Here is a 9,303-nt window from a genome sequence, read left to right as displayed (position 1 = left end):
TACCCAGAAAATTATTTTGAAAAATATAACATTTTCTACATTGAATATCAAATTTGTCACGTCGACGTGATGAATTCATTCAGATATTAATTTTTAATAGTCCTTGCATTGAGGGCCTTATGTGAGCCATTATTTTATTTAGATTTTAATGACTTGTCACGCTCAGGTGACGAGTCCAATAAAACTATTTTTTTTGTAAAAAATGTATTATATATATATATATATATATTTACAAAAAAATAAAGGAACTCGTCAACTCGACATTACGAGTTCGGATGGATATTTCAAATTTCTAGTCGTTGGAGGTAAGATTATAAATAAGGGTTTGAGGTTTTGTGTTGAACTTATATTTTGATATAAATAATTGTAAAATTGATTTTTAGACTTAATCAGATTTTTAAAAAATGATTCAAAGTCCAAAATAACTTGAAAAATATGTGTTGTTAGCTGCTTTATATATATTAAATGTTTTTGAGTTAATTAAAATAGATTTAAAGTGTTTAAAATGTATTTAAACTTTTTAAATATGAAAAATACTATTCAATCACTATTTAACATTATTCATGATATTGTTCATACACTAGTATTGTTCTTAGTTTGGAAACTTTGTAAGAGTTTAGAAATTTTTATTAAGAGTTTTGAAACTTTACAAAAGTTTCGAAACTTTGCACCCATAAACTATTTTAACGGCTCGATTTTCTTCAACGGTTATATTTTTAAGCAAGAGTTTCGAAACTTTCATCAAACTTTCAAGAACATTATGTTTAAAAGTTTCGAAACTCTCTCAAAAGTTTCTAAACTGCACGTGCATGTGGCTTTTATTGCATGTTTTTAAAGCTTCCCAATGGCTATAATTTATCCCTAACGATCATAAACAGCTAGCAACTCATACCACACAATAAAAACACTCCAAGGACACTTGAAGAATGTTACTACTATTAGAGTATACCCAAAGACCAATCATATGATGATTGTAATAATACTTTTATTTACCGATTTTAATTGAATAAAGGCATTGCCGCTATTATTGTCATTTATATATATGTGTTTAACATAAACTGGAAGATAATAAAGTCCATATAATGATATAATTGTTATTATTAAAAGATCCCTAGTCAAGTATTATTATGGGCATGGACAATAATAATACGCTTAAGACTAACATGTTATTGATTTATGACAATGAGTTGTCATTGATATAGAGATGTCAGAATTGATACATGATTATATTGTTAGAGAACAATGTATTGGATTGACCGACCATGAGCATATGTTTTGGATTATTATGTGACAGTTATAACATTGCTCATGGTGATGACTATATGTATGATCCTCATACTTGAGATCAATACTATCCCAACATATATTATTGTATGTTTTGATGCAGCTAAACAAGCTCCGTAACTGGTTGCTCTATAAAGACTGTTATTGAATATATCTCAATATATGTAGTGGGTGTGTATGATTAAGATAGGATTTGTCCTTCCTACATAATAGGAAATATATCACATGCCACTTGATTGAGTAAGACTAGAAAAGCATGACCATGCTCGAATAAGTTTATATAAGATATCATAAACTATTCGTTAATTAAAGTCTACTCTAAATATCAAGCAATAATATATGGGCTATACAAGTGTGACTATTCTAAGACTTGTGCCTATTCTAGATATAAAGGACATAAGGATGTAATAAATAAAAGAGTAATCACCAAGATGATATGTCGAATCATATTTTCTTGTAACTTAGGTGACAATGATATATTGCTAGATGTCACTCATTGTATGTAATATTAGATATGTTCTAATAATTATTACTAACGTTACAAGAACCTACAAGGTCACACCCTAGGATTGAAACGAGCAAAGATGTACAATTTGTTGTACGTTACTAAAATATATATCTAGAGTTAATTAAATATATGTTTTAATAATCCCGAATATTTAATTTCAATTAATTAAATATAGATTTAATTAATTTGAAATAATAAAATCCCTAATATGATTAGGGTAACTTGGATATAAGAGGATTATTAAATTCCAATTAATTAGATATAGATTTAATTAATTTGAAATAATAAAACCCTAATATGATTAGGGTAACTTGGCTATAAAAGGGTGTGTTAGGTCTAGCAGCTGTTTTACAATACACACTCAAAACCTTCAGTCGTTTTCTCTCAAAAGAGTTTTGGGGAAAACAAAGATTGCTCTTAATCGGGTGAACTGAATAGAGGCCGAGACGTGATTTCGTGGATGCTTAAGATTCGAACCGATCTAAACCACCAGTATTCACTGTTGTCCTTGCTGTTTTTCAAGGAACCCACTGTAAGTATTCACATCTCTTCCTCTCGATTTCAGCTTTTTCGTACTTAGATCGCTGGTGAGACCGTCTATTTTTGTTTCCGCTACGCCATGGGGTGCGCCGACGGTCCCAACAACTACACCTATCCAAGCTTAGAGATCAAGAGAAAATAGTTTTCATTCATTTTTCACTTGTACATAAGTGTATAGAGCTTAATTAAATATCTTTTGTTTTTATTCTTGTGAGCTTAAATCTTTGTAAACACCTACCCTGTGAGGTTTCTTGTTTACATTTCTTATCCTTTGTAAAAAGAGAGTGGTTATAGTTTAGCCTTGAAAAACTAGAGAATTGTAAATGTTACTCTTGAGCCTAGAAAAAGAAAGAACAAATTAGTGAATTTGTTAAAATCCTTAGTGTGGAGCTAAGGTAGTGGATGAAGACTTTGGTTGAGAAAGTCGAACCATTATAAATCTTGCGTTTAATTCTTTTCTTTTATTGCTTCCACACCAAAGTTTTTTAAAGGCCAATTCACCCCCTATTGGCATCTTCGATTGCTCGTACGAGCTCAACAATTGGTATCAGAGTGAGTCACAATAAATGATTTAACAACCTTGTGAAGATCCTAGAAGCACTATAATAATTTCTTATTCAATCGAAAAGATGACTTCCACTTCATGCTCATTCTACATGGAGGGCTCCCAACCGATCGACAAGCCTCTATACTTCAATGGAGCTAACTATGGTCATTGGAAGAACTTAATGAAGTTATTCATTCAATCCATTGATCTTGGAGCATGGGAGATGCTCTTGAATGAATATTCTTCTCCAAGAAAGAAGTTAAAGAAGATGACCAAGAACGAAAGAAATTTCAACAAAATGCCATGGCCATGCATATTTTATTTTGTGCATTTAGTCCTGATATATATAAAGAAGTTTCTTTATGTTCTAATGCCAAGGATCTTTGGGATAAGCTTGAAGAATTACATGGTGACAAGAAAGAAGAACCATCAAATTCAAACCTCCTCTCAAATCCAAAGGTGGTGTGCTTTATGGCTCTTGAAGAGCCGAATGTATCTTTTAACCCTAGTGAATTTGATTTATATTATTTTTAATGAGTTAAAATATGCATATGATGAATTATTTTTAGAGTTTGAGACCATGAACTCCAAATACAAGAAATTGATTTCAAAATTTAAAGTTGAAAATGATTTTCTTTTGAAAGCTAAAATGGATTTTAAAAATCAAAATGAAAGTTTGAAAAAAGATTTAGAGCTTTCAAAAATGAAAATTGAAAAATTTGAAAAAGAAAATTATGATTTAAACGTTAACCATAAATGTTTAACAAAAGAAAAAGAAATATTTTTAAATAATTCATCTAGCTTAATAATGGCAAAATGCTCACATTGTCATTATCATGGTCATGATATACATACTTGTCCTATTAAAAATAGAAAACATTTTAAAATTAGACAAGTGTGGGTTCCTAAGGAAACTAGAGATATTTGCACTAGCCATACAAGATGTGTGGGAGCAATGATGACAAAAGTGAAGAAATTCAAATGCTATAGCCATACAAGATGAAGAATGGGTAACCTCTAAACTTAATGTTTTTTATTTTGTCTATTGATTGCCTATTTTGTTTTATGCATGCATGAGTATTGAGCATGAATGATTACATGTTGTTTGTTATCTCATGTATATTGAAAATGTGTTATGATGGCCTTTATTGATAGCCATACATGTTGTTTGTTATCTCATGTAGATGACCTTTATTGCATGTTTTTAAAGCTTCCCAATGGCTATAACTCATCTCCAACGGTCATAAACGACTAGCAACTCATTCCACATAATAAAAACACTCCAAGGACACTTGAAGAAGGTTACTACACCTATCCAAGCTTAGTGATCAAGAGAAAAGAGTTTTCATTCATATTTCCTTCATTTTTCTCTTGTACATAAGTGAATAGAGATTAATTGAATATCTTTTGTTTTTATTCTTGTTAGCTTAAATCTTTGTAAACACCTACCTTGTGAGGTTTTTTGTTTACATTTCTTATCCTTTGTAAAAGGGGAGTGGTTATAGTTTAACCTTGAAAAACTACAGAATTGTAAATGTTATTCTTGAGCCTAGAAAAAGAAAGAACAAATTAGTGAATTTGTTGAAATCCTTAGTATGGAGCTAAGGTAGTGGATGTAGACTTTTGTTGAGAAAGTTAAGCCACTATAAGTTTTGTGTCTAATTCTTATATTTTATTGCTTCCATACCAAAGTTTTTTTAAAGACCAATTCACCCCATCTTGACATTTTTGGTTGTTCGCATGAGCTCAATATTTTGGTTTTTCAATAAACCCTGAATCTAAAAAATGCAAAAATTCATACGTTCTGTCAAAAATTCGCACGTTCTGTCAAAAAATGGCAACCCGAGAGTATATGTTACGACTGGATAACTCCTATGTTTCATCGATCAAACACGTGTTGCACAACAATGAGTGGAGTATTCGTAGTCGGGGGATGACAACTAGAGAGTCATATCAGCGGATGATGACGTATCTAAATCAATCCGGTCTATTTTTTACATCGCTTCAAGGTGTATTCGGTGTTGATCGAGGCTCTGATCGAACTTTAATGGCCCGGGACACACATGTTCAACTTCTCGAGTGGTAAAATGAAATTTACTCTAGAAGACGCTGCTTACCAATTTGATATTTCGGTGAATAGGGCCCTCGTGGTTGCGTATAAAATATGACCCCCGATGTTAATTCATCAAGTTTTGGGGAAATTGTAACCATCTAACCTTATTAGGGGTTATCAAGTAATGATAACGTGGTTGGAGTCCAAATTCTAAGTCACGGATGAGTCTACCGAGGCGGAGGTTGTTTTCGCCTCCCGAGCATTTCTTCTCCAAGTGATCAGAGGGCTATTATTACTGGACAAATCTTGTAATTTGGCAGACACACAATATCTACAATATTTGGAAGACGTCGTTGTGTGTCGTAATACCAGTTGGGGCTCGATGATTTTAGCATTTCTTTATCAGGAGCTTTTCAAGGCCGCACTTGCCCAACCGGGTCGACCAGCTGATATAGCAGGCTGTCTGATGTTGCTACAGTCCTGGGCTTGGTATCGCTTCCCGTTTTTTACGCTAGTTACAAATGCCCTGGTCGAATTTCCGCTGGCTGCAAGGTAATTATTTAACTTCATTTATTTTTTTAATTTTGTAAACTTAATTTTTTTTGTTTTCTTTATAATATTTTTATTTTTAAATATTTTAGATGGTGCAATAAAATCTCCAAGACAAAGTTGGCGGGTGCCACTACATGAGATATACAGTTGATGATTGACATCGCCGGTCGATTTGTGGTATGACATGAATTTTTTTATTATTTTCTTTGAATCTTTTTAACTTTATATATGTTAACTTTGATGTTTAATATTTAAAGTTATCTAGTTTTTCCGTATATCGACGAAAAGATCAACCAGTTATTATCGACGGGATTTTTTAGGGGTCCCCCTTATGGTGTAACGTGACACTGTTGTTGCATCATGCAGTTGTAGAGTGGCACGCAGTAAACAGATTGATGCGACAGTTTACGTCGCATCATTTGATTCTTACGCTTACGGTTGAGATGGACGCACTCCATACAATCGATAGCGTGGGAAACATACCGAGAATTGGTCGGTGAGGCACGCATTCTACATCGAGTAATAGAATCAGCGTGACCAATCACTCCCCCCGTATCAGGGCATCACACTGCTGGACCTCGATTTCAACTATTCTCCCTATCTTCGAAATTATGAAGCAAATGGAAAACTATATCTGACGACACTAGAAAAATGGTAGAATGGAAAAATCATCAAGCCAGACGCACCAAGTCGAAGTCCAAGAAAAAAATGTCGTCGTCTTCTACTTCAGCATCTAAGAGACTGGATTGAATTGGGTTGGATGTTCATGGGCCCTATCGCAATACACTAAAGGATCTTCCACAGAACATGCGGTTGCGGGTGAGTAGGACCATATCCTATATGGTCACCAAAGCCAAGTCAAAGCAATTACGACGATGATGGCGTCAAATGTTATAAATCCACCAACGTATTTCGAAGGTGGATCGTAGAGTGTGTTAAGTAGACCTCATCAATAAAACAACAATGATGACTAAAACCAAGGCCTACGACCCTGACGTACTCGACGAGCCTCGCGATATTATCATTTAACAACTCCACGGCATTATCAAGAACTTCGAAGACATAAATAAATTTTAGTTGTAATTTTCATGTAAAAATTTATTTATTGTATTAATAAATTAATTTTTATTTTTAATTTATTTTTTTAAAATTTTACCCGGCCGAACTCATCACGTCGAGGTGACGAGTTTCATGTGACCATTACTGCCCGACTGACCATTGACCAATGGCTAGAAAACGTCTAGTAATTTTGAATTTGAAGGAACTAGTCACCTCGACGTGACAAGTTTCTCTATTTTTTTGTAAATATTTTTTTAAAAATTATTTTTTATTAGACTCGTCATCTCTGTTTGATGAGACATTAAAATCCAAATAAAATAATGGCCCACGTGGGGCCTACAACACAAGGACCATTAAAAATTATTTTTTATTAGACTCGTCAACGTGACGAGTTCGGTGTTTACTGTAGAGAATGTTGTATTCCCCAAAATAATTTCTTGGTAGGCCCATTACTCTAAGAGGGTGTTTGGATCAAGGAATGTATGATTCCCATGGGAATGAAATCCACATTCCCATATTTGGTTGGCCGAGAATCTCATTCCCGATAATTTTTTATTACTAATAGTAGATTTTTTTGGGTATATTACCGAGAATGTCATTACCTCCATTTCCTTAGGTATTGTTGGATTACCGATATTTTGGACTAAAATGCCCTTAAATTTTTTTTCTTTTAAAAATATCATTCTTCTGTCATTGAATAATAAAAATTCTACGAAGGTTAAATTACAAATTTATCCTTAAACTATTTTAGATTTACAAAAAAAATGTATAATTAAAATTTTATATGAAGTTCAAGGCTTAAAATAAAATTTTACCATTTCATTAAACATTTTTATATTTTCAATTTTGTAATATATATATATATATATATATATATATATATATATATATATATATATATATATATATATATAAATTTTATGAATTTAAATTTTTTAAAGAAAATATATAAATATTTTCCAACTTGTTAAAAAAACAAATATATAATAAGGACAATTTGGTCAAATATACATTGCAATAATCTTTTATTCCTTTAACCAAACACGGTAATATTACATTCCTGTTAAACCAACCAAACACAAAATACAACATTTCCCAGTAATTCTATTCCCTGGTAATCTTACATTCTCACTGGTATTATTACATTCCGTGAACCAAACGCACACTAAATAATTTTGCTGCCTGGGGTATTGGGCAAAAAAAAAAAACACTGAGCACAAGTCTTTTCGACCCAATAGACCAAACTGTATATATACTTAAAAAATAAGACACACAAGTTTTTATTTTTGGATTTACATTATTTTCTACCGTGTTCATGGAACTCGTCAGTTTAAGGTGACGAGTTCCAATAAAAAATATTTTTATTCAAACTTATCACATCAAGGTATGAATTCTAATAAAATATATTTTTTATTAAATTTTATCACATCAGAGTAAATAGTTTAAATAAAAAAAATATTTTTTAAAACTCATCATTTCAATGTGACAAGTTTCAAGTCATTACAGTAAATATCGTAGATCTCATAATAAACTTTCACATGTCCTATTGAGCTAATTTTTTTTTATTAGTTTTGACTTATTAGGCCGAAAAAAACCTTAAGCACGACCAGTCAGGCCTATAGTTGAATGGGCTACGCACTTGGATTGGCATGGGCCAGCCAGATTTTGAAGATATTAGTTTTCGAGTAAAATGCATCCATCATCTCAAACTACATAGATTTAAAATGGCATAATAATAAAATTCTCTCTTAATTTTTATGTAAACGATCAATTTATGTTTGCTCTTTTTTTGAAACATTTTAATCTTAATAATCATCTAAAAAATATTAATTTTGTGGTTATACTATTTTATAAATTAAATATAAAATATAATAAAACTAATTTAGATTACTAGCCTAGTTCAAAGTGACATAGATTCAATTCATGTTAGTAGCATGAATGATATCTATCATTTTATTCTCATAGTTGTGATGCGTCATCATCTAATTAGTTAAATAAAGTTAATTAAAAAGTTGACAAAGATGATGTGAAAACTAAAAATATAATAAAAGTATGTTATATCATGTCACGCTAATATTATTATCTTTAACGAAAGTTATTAAACTGACAATTAAATTTAAAATTTTAAGATATATTAACCATACAATGATCCTTAATTTTTTTAATGTTTATTTAATAAAAATAATTTAATTAATTGTATACTTAAAATTGTAAGCATGCGACCTTTACTATAGATTCGTCCCGTCATAATATTATATTTTTCAATGGAAAAAAAATAGCAGTATATATTTTTTATTTTAAATCCGTAGAGTCCCAAACCTCCCAACTGACAGTCGCATAGGCACAGCCCCAGGTAACGTATCTCTGTCTGGGTCCCTACACCGACCTTTGCAGGCCAAAGCCGCCCTCCACATTATTCTTCCACGTGTCAATTTGGATTGGTCCCATGCTCGCATGACTTGTAGTACAGACTGTCTTCTTTTTTCCAGTCTTTTGACTGTTAATTTCCACCAGCGCTAGCTTATAAACGACTACAACAATCGATTGTTTTATTTGACACGTGTGCAAAATTATGTTTGGAGAGTATATGTTTCAAATTTTTTATTTTACTTATATCAATGCATGATTTGCGCTCGATTAGCTAGCCCGTTAGCTTCCGTTAATTTTGGATGTCTCATTTTTCTAAATCGCGTCTGGTCCGCGTTGCGAATGAGGAGGCTTTGGATGCTATAAAATCCCAGCTCCCCATTTCCCAAAATC

This window comes from Hibiscus syriacus, unplaced genomic scaffold (genome assembly GCF_006381635.1).
Source record: "Hibiscus syriacus cultivar Baekdansim isolate YM2019G1 unplaced genomic scaffold, ASM638163v2 tig00110163_pilon, whole genome shotgun sequence".
NCBI lineage: Eukaryota > Viridiplantae > Streptophyta > Magnoliopsida > Malvales > Malvaceae > Hibiscus > Hibiscus syriacus.
Note: the sequence above shows the minus strand (reverse complement) of the source record.